A 10,541-nucleotide genomic window follows, 5' to 3' on the forward strand; every position below is an offset into this window, starting at 1 on the left:
ATAATAAAAACTTATAATTTTACAATTACCACATTTACTGTGGTAAAAACGTAAAAATTTACAACAAAAGTCTTGGCTCCTCCTCGACAATGACATAATTTTTCGAACTTCCGCAATCCAAATTTGACATCCGTACATTTGTTTGGAGCCTCAAATTGCATGAAATTATTATTTTTACCTAATAAACACACAAAAATACACAAAATCAAATATTTAGAAAATAATTAGAAATTCACAATATGTTACACAATTACAAATATAAATTACATTAATAGCACAAAATAACATTTTTATCCCTTAATAAACATACAATTTTTAACACTAATCACTCCCCCCAACTAGCTTATTACTAGCCCCTAGCAATTAAAGCGTTATATTAAATTAAGATTTACAAAATTTACATGCAAGTTAATAGTTGTTCATCTATCCTCTAAACTACCAAATAAATAAACTCTCCCAAAATTTTCTAACTCTTGGTCGTCCACTCATTATCCAGAATATCATAAACATTCTCTTGTGCTCAAGTAATTAACACAACACTTATGGGGTTTCATTAAAATAAAATAAAATTTTCGTTTTAAAACTCATTAGAAACTCTATCTTCAGGCAGTAGATTATTCAAACTTTTTTTTAACAAAAATATTACATTTTTAACTCATGTAGCTAGCTTTAGGTCAGTGACTCCTAGACCAGTTGACCTTAGGGCACTAGGTGTTGAAACACCCCTACAGACTTAATTACTCAGGTTCTAGATATAACAAAATTCAACTCATTCAATTTTTTCTTTTTTTTCTTTTTATTTTTATTTTGGAATTATACACTTTCTACCACCTTAGATATTATCCCTAATAAATCAAAAGAACTAAATGCTGTAAAATTTTTAACTTACAACCCACTAGTATGTGGCAGAGTGTGTGTGTGGAGAATGATTTAATAATACATGTTAAATGAGTAAACAACAAAATAATTTAATAACCAAAGGGAGAGTTCACAAATTTGAGTAATTCAAAGAAAAGGGAATAAAAATAATTTACTATGAATTTTAAAATCAAAATATAACACAACTGAACTATTAGGATGTGTCTCATGAGTCATGATTCTTTACACAACCATCCTAGATAAAAAAAATTTGTTCTTTTTAGGAATTTTTTTATAAAATAAAATAAAATAAACACACATATTTACAATTTACGTCAACTATTTCTTCCCCCCAACCTAATCTAAACATTATTCATAATTTAAAAATATGCATGCAAAAAGGCAAAAAAAGATAAAGAAAACATAAATAATAAAAGAAGAAATAGGAAAGATCACACCTGAACAAGCTACTGAAGATGCGTTTCTAAAGTCGCTACATCCCATATTCGACAAAAGCATTACTAGGATTTGCTATATTCCACAGCTGTCAACTATTCCCTAACACTAATCACATCCCCCAACTAGCTTATTGCTAGCCCCTAGCAATTAAAACATTATATCTGAGATGTTAAATCATGCTGACGCTTTCATTTTCTTACCAGGAGATCTTACAACTTTAGAGGCATTGATTACATTTGCATTTTGGGCCCATTAAATTAGTTTTATTTTCAATTTTCAAGCATTTTTTTATTATGTGTTTTTTGAAAAATTCTTTTATTTTAAATATGTTTAGCTAAATATTCATAGTTAGGGGAAAATGAAACTCTTAGTAAAAAAATATGGTTAATACCATTTTTCCATATTTTATACTAAGATATTAAGAATTCATTGTGGTTTACTCCCAAATATAAGAGTGTCTTGTTAGATATCTACTAAGAGTGTTTAACCTCACTATCAATCACTTTTAAGTCGTGTCATCTACTATAGCACTGGGTAGAATCTTTAACTGTCGCTTGTTATATATCTTATACCTAATGCAACCTAACATTGACCAATTGTTACGTTGACATTAGATATATCATTAAATATTTTACGTTCCATTTACCTTACAAGGTGAATCTCGATGTTTAGTTATTCACTAATTTTAGATCAAGTATAACCCTATTCAATCGAGATTTACTCAACTTGGAAACCTAATTTAAAACTAAATATTGTTTTAATTTCTTAGCTAGTATCCATTAAATGGGTGGTCAGTCGAAATATAAAATTAAGACAAAATGCTATAGCAGATATAGAGCAACACACTTGTATCAGTCAAATAACCATTAAGTTTTTTTATCACTTAACCACAACAAAGTTTAGTTCATGATTTGCGTTAAAACAATAAATAGAATCATTTTAGCCATCAAATAATTCCCATAAAAAAATAGAAAGCAAGAAAATGAGATAAAGAGTTGAAGTCCACTTAATCCTGCGATCTTTCCTTTTTATTCTTTGTGATTCTTCTATTGTAGCCCTCAAATCTCTCCTAATTTATGTGTTTTTTTTGTTTTTCTTTGTTATTTTTCCATGAGTGACGACTCTCCTTTTTTCTTTTTATGTGTGCTCCTTTTATAACATGGAATTAGGGCAACCAAAAGCATGTCGCCGTGTATCTCCCATTTTCATATCGCAATATTTCAGTTAACGCTCATGAAATCCAATTTGTCATTGCTCCAAGATTGCTGTAGTAATGGCTACAACATCTTCACTATTTCAGACTTGTTTTAATTCCTCTATAGCCATATTCTTCTGTCATTTTTGCAAGTCTGTTGCAACAACATTCTATGCATAAAACTTAAACTTTTTGGTCACCTACAATCACAGACAATCAGAGCACAAAATGGTCTAAAATAAAATCAATTTATTAAAAATATACTTAAATAGATGCTCATGCAAAAATGCAACTAAAAATGCAATAAAAACACATCATTTACTCTGTAAGTAATATTGGTTTAAGTATAAAAATTCAATGATAACTCTCATTTCATAGAGTTATGACGTTAAGAGTTGATTCTCCCCCAACTCTTATGGATGAGAGTACCATTGATGATAAAATATAAATAGAAAGGTGGGAGGGATTAAATCGCATGTGTATCATGATCATGAAGAGGGCCATTATGATAGCATTCAGGGGCTCAATGTCTGAAAAAACAATTACAGCTAAGGAATTCCTTGCAGAAATTGAGCAGAGGTTTATGAAGAATGAAAAGACTTAAATTGGTACGTTATTGACAAGCCTAATTTTAGTGAGGTTTACGGGTAAAGACAATATCAAAAAGTACATTATGGAGATGTCTCATCTTACTTATAAGCTGAGAGTGCTTGAGTTTAAACTCTTTGAGGACTTGTTGGTGCATCTGATCATAATATCTTTACCAACATGGTTTGACTAGTTTAAGGTGAGTTACTGTCAGAAAGAGACATGGTCTCTGAATGAACTCATATCACACTGTGTTTAGGAAGAAGGTATGCTAAAGAAAGATGAGGTAGAAAGTAACCACTAGCTTCTACCTTTAAGGGCAAGGACAAAGGCAAAAAAAAAAAAGAATAAAGATAAGGAAGCTATAGATACAGCAAAGAAACCAAGTGATCCGGAAGGTACTAATTGTTTCTTCTATGGAGCTAAAGGGCATAAGAAGAAGCATTGTACCAATTATCCCGCATGGTGTGCTAAGAAACTTATGCGTCTTAATTTGGTTTGTTCTGAGGTTAATTTAATTTCAATACCTAGACACAATTGGTGGATAGATTTCACATCAGTGAATCTATCCAAGGTTGCCTAAGCTATTAAAAGCCAAGTGAAGATGAAAGAACATTTATATAGGTGATGGAAAAATGGTTGAAGTTAAAGCAATTGGAAAATTTATATTATTATTAGAGATAGGATTTTATTTAGATCTTGAAAAAACATTTATTGTCCTATCCCTTAGACGGAATTTGATTTCCGTTTCTAGTTTAGACAAATGTAGTTTTTATTGTTATTTGGGAATAGGAAATTTTGTTTTTTCATGACTGAAAATTGATTGGTTTTGATTTTTTATCATTCTATGATAATCTTTATTTAATTGATATGATTGCTTCATTTAGTGAATCCCTGCAATTAAGTACACGAGGTGTAAAGAAAAACTAACTAATGAGAATTCAGTTGCGTTATCGCATAAGAGGTTAGGTCATATCTATAATAGAGATACTTGTGTTAGATGAAATTTTTGAACCCTTAGATTTTATAGATTTTGAAATTTGTGTTAATTGTATTAAGGGAAAACAAACCAATAAAAGGAGATTTGAAGCTAATAGGACATTGGATTTCTTAGAATGCATGCATATGGATATTTATGGGCCACTCCTACAACTACTTGGAATAGTCAACAATATTTTATGATGTTGAAGGAGGCTGAAATTTACCTTCACATGTATTTTTTTATTTGTGGAGAAATTGTGACGCTTGTTGAACTCGAATCCGTTGAGATGGGTAGTAAAAAAAGCACTCCGACACCCAAGTCAGTGTTTGATTTAAGGTTTAATGGGAATAAGAGCAATAAGTAAGATTAAATTTTTCTCTTGATTTAAGGTTTAATGGGAATAAGAGCAATAAGTAAGATTAAATTTTTCTCTTTTAAGGGATGAACAATGCTCTTCTTTTTGGCTCAAGAGGGATCTCATTTCTCTTAGTGAGATGGTCTCTATTTATAAATGATGGGTGACATGGATTTAGGGTTTTGCCTTGTCTCTCTCCCTGATGACATGTGTCACCCACTATTATTGCGCATGTGGACGTGAATTTGTTCATAGGAAAATAAACATATTTATTCTAGACTTACATCATTTATTCCATGTTCATGTGCTTCCTTATTCTTATGATCTTGGGCGTGGTTCTCGCAAACCCCGAAACTCAGAATTAGAATGAGTTTTTCTTCTTGTTATTATCGTAAGTCCCTGGGAAATTTTATTCTAATGATACTTTCTCCAGAATAGATTGGATATTGTTTATTTAATTTTTTGGGATAGCTTCTTCGTTTCTTTTTTATATGGACACATGGCGTAATTTAGTGCCTCTAAGGTATGGTACCTAAATCACTCCTCCCACAAATGTATTTTTATTTAAAAATACTTGACTAAAAAAATAGTGGTTATGTGACATTTGCTATCCTTTTTGAAATATTTTTTTTGGGATGATGAGATTCGTCATGCCTTTTTTTTTTATGTCCATACCTGCAGCCAATATATAAATGTTTTCAATTTCATGATATTCCTATTGAAGTGGTTATTATGGGCAACCTTTTAACTTGACTTGGCCATGGGCTACTTGCGCTTTTGACTCTTTTAAGAATTCATTTAAATAATTATTTTACTCCCGTCACCACCTTGTCTTCTTCCTTTTCACATTCTTAAAAAATTATTCTCTTGCTTATTTTGGTGTTTCCAAGGCTTTTCACTCTTTTCACAATCAGCACCGATATTCACACAAAGTTAAGCACAAAGCTTTGCACAAAACGGTTCGTTTTGTGCAAAGTATAAAAGCTATTTACACTTGCAAGCAACAACACCAAATCACTGAACAAATCCCCTAGGCATGCAACAACGTTTCTCCCATCTCTCTCTCTCTCTCTCTCATTCTCCCTCTTTTATCCCGCACCACACAGCAGTGCAGCAACCATACTAATGCTCATGATGTTACGAATGATACAAAGCTTCCCATTCAGAGGAATAATTGCTGCAGTCCTTGGCAATCATAAGAAATTTTGAAGAACCCAATCAAACCAAACTAAGAAGGTCCCTCATGTAAGAACAAAATTCAAGAACGATAACCATTAATCGCCAAATTAATATATGGTTTGTAAAATAATTTGAAGACCACAATATCCTTACCAAGAATAATAATCATTCAAAATCTATGAGGCCTCAAAAACATATTAATTAATCTTTAACAATTAATCAGTCTACATCTTTAATTACAAATTAATCTTTAGTCAATTAAGCCAATTGTGTTGGGGGATAGAGAGCGATGCAGTTGAGATCGAGAGAATGAGAGACAACGGAGCCGAGAGAGTGAGGAAGATCGAAACCGAAAGAGTGAGGTAGACCGGAGCTGAGAGAGTGAGGGAGATCGGAGCCCAGGGAGCCAACTAGATGCTTTAAGCGAGAGACGAGAGAGTTGTCACTGCTGCTGCGTCATAAGGGAGAACGGAGCTGATATCGAGCTTGTGTGTACACGGGAGAGAGAGAAGAATGTTGTTGTGTGGTGGGGGAGAAAAGAGGGAGACGGGAGAGAGAGATGGGAGGAACGTTGCTGCAGGATTTGTTACGTGTGTGTGTGGCGGTGTTGCTTGCACGTGTGAATGGCTTTTATACTTCGCACAAAAAGAATCATTTTGTGCAAAGCTTTGTGCTGAGCTTTGTGAGAACATCATTTTCCTTTCACAATTGCCTTTTGCTCTTCCTGTAAGTTTCAGAGTCTTGTTTTGCCTTGCGTTTTTCACCACCATTCATTCATTTTTTTTCTTTTTCCTCTTTTGGTTCCTCTTTCTCGTCCCCTTTTGCTTTTTTTTTTTTACCGTTTGCATCGTTCCTCATTTTCTTCTTTTCTTTATGTTGCCTTTTTTTAGTCCTCCTTTCTCGTCCCTTTTATCTTTGTTTTTTCCTCTCCTTCTCTTTTTGGCCTCTTTTTTCTTTTCTTTTCTTTTTTTTTCCTTTTTTCGTCCCATTTTGCTTTCTCTCTTCCCTTTTTTTTTGGCTTCTTCTTTTTTCTTTTTTTTTTCTTTTCGGCCTCTTTTTTCTTTTATTATTATTTCTTTTTGTTCTCTTTTCTCGTACCCTTGAGTATGGTCTCTAGCATAACTTGCTTCATTTGTTAATAACAGAAGTTGTAGCTAGCAAGCTATCAAGAATTGGCTTTGAATTTTCTTTTCTCATTTTTTTATTATTTATTTTTTGACAAGAACATGATTGCCCCTAGAATGGAGAGGATTTCCTTTGACCAATTTGTGGAAAATGTGGATCTTGGCTCTAATATTCAGTTGAGAGAACTTGCTGATAGTGTCGATAGTATGAACCTTTATCGCCAACAAATTGAGGTATTGTCATTCCCTATTCCTTCCCTAGTCATAGAATTTTTTGCTCGTTGTGGAGTTTCGCTCTTGATGATTAATTTATGTGTTTTAGTACTATTACAAGCCTTTGCTACCACCAATTTGGCTCTTATGGAGTCCCATTTGCTTTCCTTGTATGATTTCTTAATCTGTTATAGACTTAAATTTTATCATAGTCCTAAGTAGAGGCGGACTTACCGTAGGACCAATGGGGACTTAGAAAATGAACTTTTAATAATTAATTTGATTTGTCTAAAATTTTCAATAATTTTGTCTTAAGCCCCCAATAATTTATATTCAAGTCCCTAATACATAGTTAAATTCTCACACTCCAAACTTTTAAAACAAATCAAAAGAGATGGGGTTTGCAAACTAAAATCAAGCTCATAAATATTAATATTAATTAAATTTTTAAATAGCCCACAAACTCATTAATAATATTTTATTACTCTTACCTTCTCCAATTCCACTACCGGTTCAGCACCCATCTCAAATCCCTAAATCATCTTCTTGTTCCGGCATCTCTAAAAGCAAAAAAGTAGTGACAGTGGAGGGGTTGTTTTCATTTATTCCTCCAAATTTCAAACAACCCCTCATCTCTTCATTCATTACAACTAAGGTACAAGTCAACACTTTATTTGCTTTTTATTTTATTGTTTACAAATCACATATGACTATTTGTTGAATTGATGTTATTGTTGTTTTTTTCCCTCTTACTGTATCATCTGGCAGTTGTTATACTTGAAAAAAATAATGTGATTAAGTGTGGGTTCCATGAAAAATAATTTGAGCACAAAATGATCTAACAAAACATCAATTTATTAAAAATTAACTTAAATAAATGCTCTTGCAAAATGTAATTAAAATGCAATAAAAACATATCATTTACTCTCTAAGTAATATTGATTTAAGTCTAAAAATGTCATGATAACTCTCATTTCATAGAGTTATTCGATAGTATGAAGTCCACATCAGAGTATATCTATCTATTATCTAAAGGTGCTTTCTCCTAAAAGAGTACTCTAGTCTCTTATAGCCTCTTCTACGATGGTAGTAAAGTTCATGGCATGTTATGAGGCGTCAATCACAGAATATGGCTATGGAGTTTGTCATAAGAATGCATATAGTACTACACACGTTCATCATGATCTATTTCATTCAGTGGTATTAGCATAGTGACCATTAATGGGTCAAGTTACGATAGTCGTAATAAAGACCGCTTTAATCATATGCTGGTATAATTAATGGACCGAATTGATTGTAGATGCATTTTAGTAATGACAGAAAAGTTGAGCTCATACGGTTAATTATGTAAGGCGTAATTATAAGGTTACACATATACCCCAAGTAGGAGATTATTGGATCCTTAATCCAACATCGAGCTTATATGTGAACAATTATGTGTTGGAAACTATCATATAAGGTTAAGCCTATTAAGGTTTATGTTAATATGGGATTCAATGTATCCAATAGAGTGTGTGAACTTTAATATGTAGATACTTAAGGGTAATTTCTACTTTTATGATGGGTTGAAATAGAAATAATTAAAAATGAAAAAAAAGTTGTCTATATAAGTGGTTATGATTCTTAGGTAACATGTATCGATCTATTCTTTTTGACATCTCATCATCAGAGAGAAATCACATAGAAACTTAAAGGATTTTCTAGGTCTAGGAGAATGTATTGATTTGGAAGACAAACTATGGATTCAGCATGGATTTAGATACGCTTCTGCATATTCTATTATTGATTCTTGATAATAGAATATGAATATTCTTGAATTATAAGTGATGATTTTCACCAAATGATTTATTGTTCTAACATTTATATGCATGGTATTACTTTGTTTTCCAATTAACCATTGGGATATCAGAATAATGTATCTTCTTAAAATGTATTTAATTAATTAAAATGGGGTGAATTTAGGAGTGTTTGACTCACATTAACATATATATAACAACTTATTTTATGTTAATAACTATCTATTCAAGTGCTTGGATTTGGACACGAACTGAATAGTTAATTAATTATTATCATTTTTTTAATAATTAGCTTAAGATGTGAGAGTGTAGCCTGCCTAAAAAGAGTCTTGAGTTCAAGCCTCAGTTGTTAATAGAGTAAAATATCTATTGATCCTCCCAAATATAGGATTTGAAAATAAAATATTGTTTGGACACAATCTAATCAAGTGCTTATGAATTGGGCTTTAGTGCATATTTGGCATAGTTTATATAATAGTCAATAATACTTATTGAATCCTGTAAGATCCTTTTAAATATTTAGTGATTCTGATTGTATTTTAAATAGAGCTTTCTAGGATTAAACAAGCTAGTTCACTTAGAGATGGCAAAATTTATATACGTCTCTAAATGTAGGTACATCCGAATCCGCACTGCATTAATATGTCCAAATCTAGATGTGGGTAGTACTCTACAAATTGCAAGTGGATTTTCTGGGTATTTGGGTCTGCAAAATACTAAATTTTAAATTTTAAATATAATTTAAAATTCAAGAAATTAACCTAATAAAATCAAATAAAATCCAATCATAATTCAACAAATAACAATTCAACACTTAGAATAGCATACAATACCATAAATCCACAAATAAAAATATCACAATATAAATCAAACATAAAAAATAACATAAATCTAAGTTTAACACCACCAAAAATCCATATGGATCCGCACATGTGTTTACTTGTTACGTTAATTTTTTCATTTAACTTATATATTTTTATTTAATTTTAATTTAATAAATAATTTAATTAAAAATAATGTGGATCGATTTTCTAGATGCATTTTGCATCTGGATTTGGATCCAGATCCACTTATAACTTAATTTTTAGAATTTGAATCCATATTTTTTTAATATGTGGATACAGTTTTTTTTTTTAGATTCACATCTTCTAGGCCTCCTAAATGAAGGTGCAAATAAGGACTTAGGGATAAAAGCTTGGGCAGTCCAAGCCCTTTATTTTTTTTTAGAAAAGTTAATTTATAAATTAGAATAATAAATTAAAATTTAAAAATAATGAAAAAAAAAGATAGAGAAAGCTTTAATCCCTAATTCATATATCAATAATGAATCAAAAAACTTAAAATTACAATAATAAACTCTCTTTTAAGTGTTAATTAATTAAGAGGGTGTTTGAATTAGAAAATCTAGTACTAAAAAAAATTATATCTCTAAACTTTTATTTGCTTCATTTTCTTTATTTATTATTTAATTTTGAAATATTTATTTTCTTTAATTCATTGTTGATTATAACAACTTAATTATTATTAACTTATTTCAAGTTTACAACATTTAAAAAAAATTGAAAAAATAAGTGAAAGCTCAAGCCCAACCCAACCCTACAGTGGGCTCAGCCTAGGCCTAGCCCTTAGGCTTCCACTCTAAAGGCTCAACCCTGGCCTAAGCCTGCATTTTGCCATCCCTCTGACTGGGTCTTTGCAGATTCGGGCCAAACCCTCATTTTTTGTTATCCTTAAGTTTACCTCTACTTAAGAGGTTGGAAAGCTTTTTTAAAATGTTAAATTGTCTAAAAAT

The sequence above is a fragment of the Citrus sinensis genome, chromosome 4 (assembly GCF_022201045.2).
Source record: "Citrus sinensis cultivar Valencia sweet orange chromosome 4, DVS_A1.0, whole genome shotgun sequence".
Lineage (NCBI taxonomy): Eukaryota > Viridiplantae > Streptophyta > Magnoliopsida > Sapindales > Rutaceae > Citrus > Citrus sinensis.